Source organism: Haliotis rufescens, unplaced genomic scaffold, assembly GCF_023055435.1.
Source record: "Haliotis rufescens isolate VD_foot unplaced genomic scaffold, xgHalRufe1.0.p SCAF_95, whole genome shotgun sequence".
Classification (NCBI taxonomy): Eukaryota; Metazoa; Mollusca; class Gastropoda; order Lepetellida; family Haliotidae; genus Haliotis; species Haliotis rufescens.
The window spans coordinates 59,596-76,238 of record NW_025964389.1 but is presented as its reverse complement, the minus strand read 5'-3'; positions in this window follow the sequence as shown (position 1 = coordinate 76,238).

Below are 16,643 nucleotides of genomic sequence, written 5' to 3'. Positions count from 1 at the left end.
GGCAATTGTCCCTCGACTGTGTGTTAAAAACACCGCTCGCATCCGTTACTGACTGAAAATAGCATCATGACAATCAGTTGCCACTGTGGACGTATTTCATGTGTATTATTCGGCACCATTGAGGTGAGCCGTGATGCAGATTTAGAAAGTCACATCCATCACTTACTTCCTGCGTTCGCAGTTGTTGTGGCAAGCGCCATGTTTCACAAATACCACAGAACCATTTTTGCCGTGTGGGGAGCCCGATAACAATCCATCAGAATGCTGCGACTGTGGTCAAACTGGCATCATAGTTCATGCTACGACTGTGGTCAAAAACTGGCATCATAGATCATGCTACGACTGTGGTTATACTGCCAACATTGTTCATGCTACGACTGTGGTTATACTAGCAACATTGTTTATGCTACGACTGTGGTCAAACTGGCAAAATAGTTCATGCTACGACTGTGGTTATACTGCCAACATTGTTTATGCTACGACTGTGGTCAAACTGGCAAAATAGTTCATGCCACAACTGTGGTTATACTGCCAACATTGTTCATGCTACGACTGTGGTCAAACTGGCAAAATAGTTCATGCTACAACTGTGGTTATACTGCCAACATTGTTCATGCTACGACTGTGGTCAAACTGGCAAAATAGTTCATGCTACAACTGTGGTTATACTGCCAACATTGTTCATGCCACGACTGTGGTCAAACTGGCAAAATAGTTCATGCTACAACTGTGGTTATACTGCCAACATTGTTCATGCTACGACTGTGGTCAAACTGGCAAAATAGTTCATGCTACAACTGCGGTTATACTGCCAACATTGTTCATGCTACGACTGTGGTCAAACTGGCACAAAAGTTCATGCTACGACTGTGGTCAAACTGGCACAATAGTTCATGCTACGACTGTGGATATACTGCCAACATTGTTCATGCTACGACTGTGGTCAAACTGGCAAAATAGTTCAAGCTATAACTGTGGATATACTGGTAGCATAGTTCATGCTACGACTGTGGTCAAACTGGCACAAAAGTTCATGCTACGACTGTGGTCAAACTGGCACAATAGTTCATGCTACGACTGTGGTTATACTGTCAACATTGTTCATGCTACGACTGTGGTCAAACTGGCACAATAGTTCATGCTACGACTGTGGATATACTGGTAGCATAGTTCATGCTACGACTGTGGTCAAACTGGCAAAATAGTTCACGCTACAACTGTGGTTCTACTGCCAACATTGTTGATGTTACGACTGTGGTCAAACTAGCAAAATAGTTCATGCTACGACTGTGGTTATACTGCTAACATTGTTTATGCTACGACTGTGGATATACTGCCAACATTGTTCATGCTACGACTGTGGATATACTGGTAACATTGTTCATGCTACAACTGTGGATATACTGGTAACATAGTTCATGATACGACTGTGGATATACTGGTAACATAGTTCATGCTACGACTCTGGATATACTGGTAACATTGTTCATGCTACAACTGTGGATATACTGGTAACATAGTTCATGATACGACTGTGGATATACTGGTAACATAGACCATGCTACGACTTGTGGATATACTGGTAACATTGTTCATGCTACGACTGTGGATATACTGGTAACATAGTTCATGCTACGACTGTGGATATACTGGTAACATAGTTCATGCCACGACTGTGGATATACTGGTAACATAGTTCATGCCACGACTGTGGATATACTGGTAACATAGTTCATGCCAGCACTTTGTCTATAATCACGCCAATGAGTAATGCTACGACCATAACCATACATCTAATTTATTTTGGCGAGTTTTTGGTTTATCAGTCATTCTGTCATGTCAATGTGTGCGAAGAGTATTGTTTCATTTCACGTATTAATATTATCTTTAACTCTCCGTCAACATATTTCTAAATGTGCTGATTCGGCAATATCTGTGCAGCGATCTCCATGGACTGGTAGCCACTCACAAACACCCCGTGATTAACGAACAGTATCTAAGTCAAAACAAAATTTTGAAATGTGGTCATCTTTTTTACTTCCGATACGTGGTACTTTTTCTAGGATCGTATCATTTAAAATCTTCAATATGGAAATATGAAATACGTTTTTAATCTTTTCAAACGCTATGCTAATGTTACGCACTGCACCTACTTTGCTTAAGAAAAGATATTGTATAAGCAAAAACCAATAAGTATGAAGACGTAATTGTGTCTACACGCAAAAAACAAGATGTGTCCTAATTCAAAGTAACTTTTTAAACGTACGTAAATAGGCTTAAATTATAGGTGATAAAAAATAATTTAATGATTTTTGTCGTCCTGTGAAAATTATTGTATTGAAATTAGAGGAAGTTCAGTGCCTGCTTCCGTCGTTATTAGCCGACACGAAAAATTGATAACGAAATCCTACCGGGAACTCTACGAAATCTTTGCAAATGACACTCCGGGTTAGCGCGAGACTTACAGATTTCGAGTTTCGTGCTGCGAGAGGGAACGCGAATTGCGCACGAAGTCTTGCAGAGTAGCACGCGCGCAACGGTCGCTACCGGTTCCCTCCCGCGAGATATTGTCAGCATCTCCTCATCTCTCGCGTCCCCTACCACTTCTTTTATTACTCCTCATTTTCGTCAAGAAATTTCTGATTTGGTACCACAACCACTCGGTAGCGAAATCCGTGAGAGTGGAAGAAGCAGCGAGACCCTGCTATGCGATCTTGCCTGGGGGAAATCTTGAAGGTGTTAGGAACGCCATGGGTTCGTGATTGAGAGGGAACCACACGAAAACTATCAAACTGACTTGGATGCGCTGAGTGTTAATTTAACCTGATACGCTGCAACAGTTCGGGTGGTATGGTCGGTACCACGCCCTTCACGTGCGCACAGCACCCGTGTATGTGGCGGCAACGCTACCCTGGTGATGTTTGACTGGGTGTAAGGTCAAATAACACCAGTAGAGAGAATAACTGAGCACTTTAGATCGAAATAATTAATGACATTTGACCATTTAATGACATTGTAGCCGTATTTTCTTAATTACGTTTTTGTACGTGACTTTGGGTTCAAGTGTATGCGAATTGCGACAAGGCGTGTTCAGTGAACTGGAAACTTTGGTGGGCATTTTAACGTTGAAAGAACGTGAAGACATGACACATTCTAAGGATAACAACTTCTTTATTGTTTTTGGCGACGTTTCATGGCTACGTACGGCCCCTTAACTCAGTATTCACCAGTGGAAAGAGCAAGTGGTAGCCTTTAAACGTCGTTACAAACAATAAAGTTGTTATCAATGGAACCCGTTGTCTTCCTGTTCAGAGAAGCAAATGAAATCTGAAAAAGATGATCATTTGAAAAGACAATATACCTTGTGTGATGTTTAACGCCGCACTCAGCAATATTCCAGCTATATGACGGCGGTCTGTAAATAATCGAGTCTGTTCTAGACAATCCAGTGATTGACGTCATGAGCATCGATCCACGCAATAGGGATACGATGACATGCATCAACCAAGCCAGCGAGCCTGACCACCCGATGAGGTCAGTCGCCTCTTACGACAAGCATAGTCGCCTTTTCCAGCAAGCATGGGTTGCTGAAGACCTATTCTACCCTGGATCTTCATGGGTTCAAGACTACTGCACTTAAACAGCGACGTGTATGCACGTATGTGTATTTGGCTGGTTGTACTTATCAGAATGCCGGTTTTATAGTGCCAGCCCACTGAGATACTATAATCAAGCTTTTGTCCCGCAGTTTAACATGAATTCCTCAATCAGACACAGTAAATCTAGTCCGATCCCATCAGTCCTTGTTTTAGCTCCTTAATGCGGAGAGCCAGGCAAGGTAAGAACATGTACCATCTTTTAACGTCTTTTGGTATGACGAAGCCCGGGGATCGAACCACCGACTTCCGCTCTCCTGGCAGACGTTATATCCACTACGCCCCGGAGGCGGTCTGATTGTAAGGTAGACATGTGGAGGACATTTCGAAATTTGACGCATCTGTGACCAAAATGACCAGATGCAATTTATAATTTTATCTTGTACCATATGTTTCCTTGCTTGTTCAGGTTACCAATTGACTTGTCTGTGCATGTGTTTGTAACGGATGCCTCCGGTGGGGGAGGATATGCTGAACTTATCGCCAACACCCTATTTGGTAGTGATTCATCTCCACATGCTCATGATGTGGTCGGCATCGTACAATGGACTCTGCATTTGGCAGAGATTTTTACCAATATTTATCACCATCCAGGTAATCTGGGCGCCTTTAATAGGAACGGTACCGTCCGAATTAAAGCTGTTTTTTTCTTTCGTTCTTGGTATGACTCAGACATTAATAAATATCATAAAGATCTGTTTTCGCGAACACCAGGTGTCATCACAAAACACTTTAGTGATCCATTCACATAAGTTCCATCATACTTTTGTATTTTACGGCCAATATGTTTCGGCAGATAATCGAGACTGGTTATTATCTGGCGTTGGCGTTTTATATAAATGTGTGAATGTGTGAATGTATGTATGTGTGTATGTGAGTGAGTGAGTTTGGTTTTACGCCGCTTTTAGCAATATTCCAGCAATATCACGGCGGGGGACACCAGAAATGGGCTTCACACATTGTACCCATGTCGGGATTCGAACCCGGATCTTCGGCGTGACGAGCGAACGCTTTAATAACCACTAGGCTACCCAACCGCCCCATGTATGTATGTATGTATGTATGTATGTATGTATGTATGTATGTATGTATGTATGTATGTATGTATGTATTCCCACAACAGTATATGGTAATTATCATACATTGCAAATATTGCAAAGATTGTTATTGCAGTCAACAAATGTTAAAGTCATGTTAAACTTAGAATTATGTTTTCACAGTAAGATAAATCTCTTGTTTATCTTCCTTTAGGAAATAACTCTCTGCAAAGTCGTTTGAAGCTCTTCAGTACTGCTGTTCTGATGGCCTTCGTGAAAAACAAAACTGTCTGTCTATTTTGTGTTGAAGGGAACTTAATTCGTCTTTTCCAAATCACATAAATGAGCAGTAACATCATTAACTTACGTCAAGACAGACATACAATATTTACCAAGCAATAAACTAGAAAACCCATTATACTTTTACAAACATGTGGCTAATGTCAAACTCTGTAATTTGTTTTAAATAAACTATCGCCCAAAACATCAAACAAGAACGTATGTTTTCAAGTGTGTTCCACACCCCTAGAATCATTAAGTAATAAAAAACCTACGTTAAAAAACAATTACAACATATCAAAGACGACCGAACAAATGTTTTGACAATCTCAAAAACTATTGATACCATCACCTGTAACCTTTGAAGTAAGCCGGGTCGTTGTAAATCGATTCCTAATAACCTAAAATCTATCATTTAGTGACCCTAACATTACTCCCCGGTGACCTGTAATCTTTGACCCCCTGTCTAGGCCCGTGCCCCTGAAACCAACCCGTGCGTTATCACAGCGAGCGTGGGGCCAGGTTCCTCTACCCTAGGGGTCTTCAATAAACATTGGTCACTCAGGGGAGCTCGTTTGTATTTGACCCCAGGGATGTGTATACTAAATAGTCATTCAGTTTAGGTGGATGACAATCTTGTTATATCGTTAGGGATTTCTAAGGGGATGGTTGTAGTATTTCTAGTAACGTTTTGTCAAAGTCCCGTAGGGACCCCTCCTTCTACACGCGCCTCAGTATCGCTTTAAGGGGAACGGGCACCAATGTTGTGTTTTAATAATCAATGGTATGAAGTTCCGTGTATTTGATAGACAATACCCTTGATGTGAGAATCAATGCCGATACCAATGCCGACGCAGATTAATGGTTTGTTTTTTATTTGGATTAAAGGGTTATAAAGTGGTAAACTGTCTGTTTAGCGTTTCAGAGGGCGAATATATCAAAGGAAAATATATTTCATATTGATATTCTAATGATGTGAATATAGATATTATGTTGCCAAATGAATATGGATACTCAGTATCAAATATACATAATCATCTGAAAGTTGTTGGATGACTATCACTGGATTGTCTGGTCCAGACTCGAATATTTACACACCGCCGTCATATATCTGGAATATTGCTGAGTGCGGCGTTAAAGAACAATAAAACAAACAAACTTGCGATCACTGCTGAAACACGTTTCTAGCATGGCATAAGGGGCGAAAACCTACAATTTCTGGATAACAATGGCTGATTTATTCAATAAGTTACTTATTCAAAAATATGTATGTTTTCGTATTTACTCACCATCTTCTAGAATGTCAATCAAGCAGATGCTGTAATGACGCTACACGGCAGGAGAAACAGCTTTGGATATATACTAACAATAAATATATATTCAATTATACAAACGTCTCCCTTGTTACTGCAGTACATTGAAGCTGACAAAATGTCTTCAAAACCTCAAAACGATAAGAATTATGTATGTATATGTATGTGATATATATGAGCATCGTATATGTTTTTGCCTTTTTCATTCTATTTTAACACAAGCAATATTCGGAGTGCGCTCATATAGATAATGCACCTATCGTTAGTTAAAATTGCAAAACAGGCCTCAAAAACCACAAACAAATCTGAATAGTTTTTCGCTTAGAAAAATCAGGGCGATATTTTCAGGCCCGAGTGAGCGAAGTAATCGCATATTTTTCACTCGGATTCAGCGAAACACAAACATTTTTTCTATCCTTACAATTCGATCAGTAGCCAGAATAAACGCTGCCCCGTAATACCGAGTTAAAGTCCTCGGCCCCTTCAGCTTAATCAAGAACAATACCATTAACAAGCTTTGTCGCGCGTAACCATTATTCGTGTTCACCCGCGTGAAATAAATTCGGAGTTAAGGCATTGTAAACCTTTCTATAACCTTCGCTCAGCGCTGAATCAGGAACATGAAATGTATTGTCGTTTCCCCAATTAGGGAGAAGGGACAACAATGTCCCTCCCCGTCCCCGACAGACGGGTGCGGAGGGACAAGAAGGGGGGACAAAGGTGGTAGAGTAGAGAGTTATCTGCCCTTGGTAGTTTTTACGGGCTTGCTGAACACGTTCGAAGGGATTTCCGTTTGCTGTCCCCTATAATATACTTCGCGGAGCAAATGTTTCTGCGTATGTGTGAATTCAACAATTTTATTTTAATGATGTCTTGCGGTGTATGTAATTCTATATGTCCGGACGTATTTTTGGCTTTCAAAATTTATATGGAAAACAAATAGTCACATCAAATTTCGGCAACAACGTATCTGCGTATTTCCTTATGATGATTTCTGCTACAAAATCTTCCAGCGAAAGAAACGCTCTAATAATAAAAGTTAGAATTTATCAATCCAGAGGTACTATTTTATATTGAACCACAGTTCAATAAAATATACATCAAAACTTATATATATGTACACGTTGGTTGTAGAACAGCTAATGGTCACAAATCCCGGTCATTATATCTTGCTTGACCACAGGTCAAGTTGTTCTTAACACAATCAGTCTACCATTAAATAATAAACAATCAATGTTTATTTTCGTGAAGGATTGTATCGCATTTACTCTACTCAACAGCCATATTAACACCGCGTTTCCTAAACAAATCAACCCTTAATCCATTTATCAGCTACACATATACGTAATGGCGATTTAGAGTACCGTGTTATACAAATATTGGTCAATCAGGGAGAGTAGCAACATTCAGCATTGTTTAAACACCCGCTTAAACAGGAGTTAAAGCTTCTCCAGGTCTGTAAACCAACACTGAGCGTTACTGGCGATCCAGCGTACCAGACCCGCCGTCCAGCTGGTCAGTCGTGGTCAGCGTGGACCCATGTGGTCACCAGACACACAATATGTTGGCTAAGACACTTAACACCTCCATTTGACCATCAGCCCAGCCCGTGGGGGTCAGGAATTCCCCGGGGGGCAGCTGGGCTGTGTAGTTAACGTTTAAAATATTACCTTCCCTGTGTCGTCGTGGATAGAAAGAAGTAGAATTGAATCTGTTCGTGATTTTATTGTCATTTAAACTTGAAGATTGATGTACTGTCAAGTGACATTTATCAAACTAAAACCTTAACGATGTGAGAGGTTTACGTTGAACATATGCCGCATGCGCAGTAGGTGTGGAAACTTAACAAAAGTAATGACTTAATAAAATCACGGTTTGAACAGAGAGTATACGAATTGTAAGTGATGAAGATTAATGACAATTTACATAGAAGCAGGTTTAAAATGACCGAAGATCGCTGATGAAGAGGAAACTTGACCCATTTATCTATTTTACATTAATAGATAAGATTGACTATTACATGCATATTGATCTAACAAACATTGCTGTTGTGAATATATCCACCTGTTGTACTGATGCATCATACATTAGGTATTTTATAAGCAATGCACACATGTGACGTCGTTTACAGTGAAACCACTTTTAACGGACCCTGAAAGATTATTCGTTCATAAAAGAGTAAGAATATACAACGACACGTCGCTATATGCAATAAACTAGAAGTTGTTGTCCTTAAAGTTGTATTTTTATTGATTATTCGTTAATCAGGACATTTGGTAATCCGAACAATTATTGGGAATTGGTAATTTCCGGATTAGCGAGGTTTCGTTATATTTTTATGAAGAGTTTTGAAACGATTGACCGGTAACGAAACATGTACTTATATCGATATTAGTTGATGGACTTCTTGGCCCAGTAGTGGCGTTCTGTCAATGTGGGGTTATCGACACGTGACATACCCTGACGGCGAAGTTTTCTCAAAAGGCACCGACCTGTACATAGTGAGATATAAGGTTAATATTAATTCAAATGTTTACAACCGTCACGTCTTATTCGGTCTTAGCTTTAATCCATTTAATACAGACACACACTCACACATTCGGGGCTATATGCGTTGTGCGATGCCTTAGATAGCCCATTAATAATAACAGTATGTAAATATACTTATCAAAGTTTTGAATTTGGGAAATCGTTTATTGAATTCTTCAACTTACACAAACCAATTTGAACTTTGACCTTCGTTCAAACACTGAAGCCGTTGTCAGGACAGGCCTTTCATCTTCAGTATCGAGGTGGGAGGATGGGTTGGGTAGATATGAAGTTTGTAAGGTGGGGGTGAGGGTGAGGGTGAATTCAATGGACATACATACATCTCTCCCGGGTTAAAAAAATGCAACAAAAAACATTATGTCTATTCAGGAAAAAATATAAAAATCAGAAATTAAAATAATCTTGTGTTAGTAAAGTCTGTGTCCATTTAACATAAAAAAATACATTAAAAAAATAATAATATCCCAAATAAAGATCTGTTAAACCCGTTAAAAAACCCTGACGTCAAAGTGGCTTGTCCCTGTCATGTCGTCGAATCTTCCCACAGTGAATCTTCATATTGTTGTACTTAATCTCACTTCATATCTCTGCTAGTCCCTGAATTTGCGACAACAATCAAATTAACGTCTCCCCTGGCCCGCTATCTGGCAATGTCCCGCTTCTGACAGCTCCACCTCGACCAGTTTACTCACGGTGACGGCCGACAGATAATACCGGAAGTTACCCTGCCGGCTTATCGGGTATCGCCGGTTATCGGTACTTGGATTCGGAATGCAGAGAAACTTAGTGAAGTGAAATGGGAATATTTGTCAGCAGTGATGAACTTTGTGTAAAATAAATCAAATTTTCATTTCGGCTGATTTGGTTTCTGATTAGTTTGCTTTTTTAAATTTTATTCTCAACGGCTGTTGTTGATGTGGTGAAGTGTATTATCTTATTTGCTTGATTTATATAAGAGGGGTGTGGGATAGCCTAGTGGTTAAAGCGTTCGCTCGTCATACCTACAACCCGGGTTCGATTCCCCACATGGGTACAATTGTGAGGCCCATTTTTGGTGTCCCTCGCCGTGATATTGCTGTATCATTGCTCAAATCGACGTAAATCCCTACTCACTGTTTATTTATTTATTGAAGGGTGTTTGTTTTGATTCAGAAGTATTTTACATCGTTTTTAGCAATGTTCAAACACTTGGTCGACGGGGACACCCGACATGAGCTTAACATCGTGCACTCGTGTAAGGAATCGAACCCGGGTCTTCGGCGTGTCGAGCTAACGCTTAAACCAATAGGCTACCCCACAGCCCCTTAATCGGGAGAAGAAAAACGGGGTTTGATTTTGTATTTAGCAACCCTTGCTGGTCATGAGAGGAGATTATGCTTGTCGCAAGAGCCGACTGAAGGGATAAATACTTCAATGAGCGTTTGTAGATAGAAGACGATCGAGTGTAGCATCCGACGAAAAGAATATGTAAATCAAATCATAGCAACTGACATCAGCTGTGTCTATCAGCTGTGTCCATCACCTGTCACTTGTCAATTTCAGACTCGACTGAACGAAACCTACATCACTCGAAATCTACTCGCAATAGCAACAACAACCGAAATTGACGTCAAATTAGAGATTCGATATTCTCCCTACATTCCTTGGCAAAGACTAATGAACAATTGTGCACAGTTATCAACATCTAACCAGCCATCAAAGACAAGCTCGCTTGTGTGTAGTTTGCAAACAATGACATTTAAGTAACACATCTCGTGTTGTGACACTGACATTTACCTACTGTGAGGCTCGTGGCCAATAAAATGTCAATAAACCAGCTTAGATCGGCGTGATTTGTGTCAAAGCCTGATTGGTAGTTCATTACAGAGGCGCGATGTTTTTGTAACAGATTGTGAGTCTAACATACAAGGCAGATTAAGCCGTTGATTTAGGAGATTTGATTATGCCAGAATTGCCTTCTAAACAACGAACTCATCGATTGAATTTCTTATCAATTCGCTCGCGAATATACAAATCAAGGTTACGTTTATATGACGTTTCTTAGTAATTAATTCGGATCAAAATTATTTGGTTTTAATAATCATCATACTTTTTTATATTTTATTCATTATTTAAGGAAAATATAAAAGTCGTGAAATATTCGAAACATAAACTGTCGGGAGAACTATGCATAATATTAAAAATTAGATTTAACCCCTAAATTATAAACTTATCAAAACGTTACTAGGTTGAAAACAGTCGCCGAAACACTGCAAACTTTGGTCGAGAACATAGCTATGCTACCCGTATCAAATTCATCACCATCGAATAACCGTTTTTTATTTGTTTCATATTGAGCCTCCATCAAAAGTAGGTGTATATTTTCTCTTGCCCCGAAGTTTACCTTATGTATAAAAAATTCAGTATCATTTGAAAGAGCCAGATTGTATTATGAATGAACTTTTATGGACAACACCTTCTAAATTGATCGTAACGACCTTTCAGGACTACTTCTTGACACTCCATCAGGTGATCGTCTGAGGAAGAAAACATCCTCAAATATTTATCTTATTTTCAAAGACCTCACCGAAGGAACGCTACTTGAGTTGTAATTCCATGACCCTTCCTCCATAATTAACAAATGAATATACGTTATCAAAATATATAACAGACTGAAATACGGACAATATTCATATAAATTATCTTGAAGTTTCGTTTCACCTATATATCCCAGTGCTCTTTTTATGAAAGTATTTCGTTTCGGTGTTTGGGGGTGGATGTAAAAACCTGCTAGCGCCCCTAGGCAGCTTGGGTTGTATACTCCCCAGGGAGTTGAGAATGATGAATGGAATGCAAACGGGTCCAGTGGTCGGGGAACAAATAGTACCGCATTTGAGCAGATACTAGTACTTGGATACGTGCGGTATATAAATATATATATAATGTATATATGTATAATAATAATTTTTAATGTATGTCAACAGATCACAAACCGTAGTACTCAAAATAACGCAACGGCAAAACGTATGTACACTAGCATGTTGAAGGTGTGAGGTGCACATAGCTATTGATTGTTTGAATGTGCAAACGGCAAATTACAGTGGCAGCTGATATGTGTTTAAACTCACGCTTCTCTACATAAAACCTCACTTATCATTCTGCAATCCTCGCAATTCGTGTCATAATCTGATTTGCTATGTGTGACTCTTCGCTGCAATTGTTTGTTTAAGGGACGAGGTGGTGAGCTCAAGCCTGTCGCAAGAAGAGATTGTGCGGCTGTGATCTCATCAATTCCCGTGTCGATATCATTAAGAGACACCGTTGATCGCAAATAAAACTTAGGGTGAATATGCGACGACAGTTCAAATTGTAGTATATGTGTTGTTTCATATTTCGACATCCGTTGTTTTTATTTCTCCATAAATAACAGTAGTTTTGTTAGAGTGGCTGAATCACACCATTTCGCAGTATTCCGATTTAGATCATATTTTTTTTTTATTCTTTTTTTTGTTGTATGAATTAAAGTTTCAGATTTTGGAGTCAGAAAATAGTGTTAATGTCACTCTCATTTAGGTCAGTTTAAAAAAAGTCGAGCTTTGAACGAGGTTCATCAGTATGGCATTCATATGCAATGTACATATGGAAAGAGGTGTTCATTTCACGTGTCAAATCGTAACAAGGCACGTGAACATTTTACACCTCTGAGACGTGAGACGTTAAACACACACAGTCTCCATCTATAGAAATGTTTAAAAATATCAGCAATAAAACTTACATGTTGCACCTAACAAAATGTACTTTTGCTGCAATGCTTAATTTTTGTGTTTCAACCTTTATCAAATATTCTAGAAAATCGAGATGTTTCGAATGATTGCTGTTTATTTGACTGTCAATTAGAAGGGATTACATTTGTATGGCCTTGTTATGTCTATATCAGCCGTCAATCAACTGCCACAACAACCAACTCTCTGTCAAAACAATTGCTTAATCAGATGCATGTCACAGCAAGTAATCTATTGTCAAAACAAACACCGCAAAGATCTAATAGCTGCGCAAGTTAGCCGCGCGCGAATATACAAATCTGACTCGATGAGCGAAATTATGTCACAACTGATGTAGTTCAATTACTTGCCGTGTTGTTTCTGTCAAAACTTCAACCGTGTCGATTTGACCGATTGACCGATTAACTGTTGATGAACTTTTTAATATAAAACAGCTATCCGTAACATGTAAACATTATATTTCATAACAATTGAAACATAATACTGTTTAATTGTAATCAATACATTCATACTGTCTGTTTGCACATGTATAATCATCACAAACATGTACACATATTTAATTTTTTTTTATGTTTTTGTAAATATATAATACATCCAACAGCAAGAACAACACCAGTGATGATGATGACAACGTCGACGACAGGAAATCTGTCACCAGAAAGTGTTTTATTCGTTTCGTATAATGAAACTGCACTTTTCAACACAATGTACATTTTTTTTATTTAAAGAATGATTGATAACATATTTTTGAAGGATTATGAATTTGATTTGCATGTATGGAAAAATGCATTGTCGGATTAATGCAGGTTATGACCCGCAAAGGTTAATGTATGATATCATGAGCGGAGGGACATATTTCTATTTTGATAATGGACTGAATTGAAATGCCATGCAAAACAAACTATATTATATTTCTGAAGTTGTTTGCAAATTAACATGCAAGGCGTCCGCATAATGTTTCAGTATATTTTTCAGATCATTCGATTTGGGGGCGTTAAACATTTGTTCAGTTTGGTTCTTTTAGTTTAATGGTTGAATTTTTGGTGGCATGCGTAAGTATCACTGTTGGATGAGCTTCACTTCTGAACATCAGTCTTAAACAGGATGAGTGGCATAATTTACAGACAAATATCAGAGCGACCCACACGACGATGACTGTGACCGGCGTTAATGTCTCATACTATTCGCGTAATATTAGCATATATTATTTTTCATATTCATCATTTATACTAATAAAGTCACACACTGTCCATTAGAGGGGACAGCGTCACGTGACATTATTCAAATTATCAATCACTATAACATGACAGACGTGAGACGTATGGCGTCTCGTAAGATCAAAAAGTCCAGCTGGAATATGACGTCATAGAAATCGATGACACTGTGGCCCGGATGTTGGGATTTGTCTTCATGTTCAGTGGTGCGTGACGCATGCGCAGTGTCAAGGGAGGGAAACGGTGTGTCATGTGAATTTCTGTCAGTGCAACTCAGAAAAATCATTTAAAACTAAAACTTAACAGTGTTACACGTACTTTGATTTCCCTGAATGTTTAACAAAGAAAAACAATAAAAACGAAACGCAATGTGAACTGTGATTCGTTTAGTTGAAACACAAATGATATATAGCTCCATATATAATATTGCTCATTTCGATGATTGAAGGGGATATGCATTGATGATGTTATAAAAATGATGAAGAAATTAAAAATAATACCGAAAATCCAGCATACTTTTCACCCATAACACAAAACACGAACACAGAAGAGCAGAACTCTACAGTATTGTATTTCCTCGTGTTGACATATCATAAAAAATAGACATCCGAGCTTTGAGAAAACCCCCGGGGGAAACAGACATGAAATTGATGAGTGAAATTGGCAAGTTCGTGTATGGTTATACCTGTGAGCGGCATGATATCGACGAGCTGCACATGTGAAATACGACACGCCAAAGAAATGGCATCAGACAATTGAACACTATCCAATTTCAGATACTCAACAATCAAATTTCAATATTGTGTAAGCGCCAATGTTGATACTTGTCCTGTTTTGTCCTCGCAACGGGAGATTGTATTTTAATTTTGTAATGAAATATTTTTGACATACATAACAGTCAATATTACTCCACATGAGCGTTCATTTCTGTTTAGTAGTGAACGCACATGTCATTAATATAGTGTGATTGATAATACCATCGCAATGAAATACATGTATAAATCTAAATATATTCTAGCATATATACCGACATCACTTGGACAAATCTAAGTATTTTACAGAAAGTGAACAACATTGTCCAGATATATTATTCATGTACACATTACACAATACTTTTGCTAAAGAACAAACGAATTGCTAATAACATATATTTTTTTTTAAATAATATATTAAGAAAATTACTTTTAACTAATTAAATAAACCTTTTTTTACAATAAACGAATTGTTAACTTATGTATGTTCAAAATAACACTTTTAAACTGATATAATACAGAGAGAACTGGTGTATTCGTTTCTATTGTTACCAAATCTCTGTCAAAATGTGCCTATTTCGCTCTTTGTCGTTCCTCATTAGGGAACGGATATCCCAATGGAACAAATCCGTCTGTACCGTATATCAGATTTCAACAGTGACATTTTATGTCCTGGCGGACTCAGCCGAGGGAGCTGGGAAATCTTTATTGCACGACAAATAGAGACCGTTCTAAACAAGGGATTAATTAATAACAGTCATTTCCAAATTGCTCTCGGAATCTTGTTTTGTCAACGTGTAACCAGAATACTGAAGTAATGTTTTGGAATCTCAAAACACCTCGAATGGAACACTCCAATGAGATGATGTTTGTCCCGCGTGTATTTAACTTGGCGGTGAGACACATCTATAGAATTGCCATGGCATCCAGTGAAATTGAATATTTCCCTCGTCTGATGAAAATTGTTTGTGACAATAAACAAATAAAAGGAAAATTAATTTTGTGAAAGTTTGTATGAGGTGATTCGTAATTGATTGTTTTTCAGTCAACATTTGAACAGGTTTTGTACATATATGTGTCGAGATGATAGATTGAGTTTGTTGGAAAGAAACGTTCGTTTCAAAATGTACTTTACCGCGACGTTTTCTCTTCAATCCAGAATACATCACAATTGTTCATGCAAAGGACAAGCGATCCGAGTGCAACTGACATTGACATCCTCTACAGTGTTCATCAGCAACTAAATTTTTAGTTACTTGCTCTCTTACCTGACATTCGGCGAATAGAAATATGAATGCAATATGTCAAATTGTCATTAAAACCTTTTTGGAATTAAATCTGTCTTTATCATGTAAAATACACGAAACCATTTAAAGGCGTCCCCGTGAAAATGTTCATCTTGATAGTTTTATGTCGTTTTGGATCTTTTGTGTCGAAAAGTAGAATTTGTGTGGCCCCTATTAATGCATGAGCTCAGGAAGAGTCTTTCCATCTGATTTGATATATGTATGTTTTCTTCCTGGGGGGTGGGGCTGGAACGTGGGGGGTGGGGGTGGGGTGGAAGGATTCCGAATATATTAAACCGGGATGGTTGTGTATGGAGAATATTATAATTCTCTTTTTAAGGGAGTCAGGGAGGTATGTTTACAAGGAGATTAGTTCGGGCACCGACGTGCTGGTGTTATCGGGGCTGCAGAGACAAACTGGGTGGTGCATATATCTGTATGTGATGCTTGTGTGTGTGTGACGAACTGGATGAAGCAGTTGAATGGATGGGGATGTGTGTGTGTGTGTGTGTGTGTGTGTGTGTGTGTGTGTGTGTGTGTGTGTGTGTGTGATGTTTGTTTGTGTGCGTGTGTCATAAAGAACATAAGAGTTGATTTTATGTTTGCGTTTGTGTGTGGTGCTTGTGTGTGTGTCATGAAGACTGTGTGTGTGGTACTTGTGTGTGTATGTGATGAGTTTGTGTGTGCCTGTGACATGAAGAATATTAGCGCTGCTTTTATTTGTGTATGTGATACGTGTGTGTGGCACTTCTGTGTGAGGTGCCTGTGTGTGTGTGTGAGAGCGCATGTGCGTGT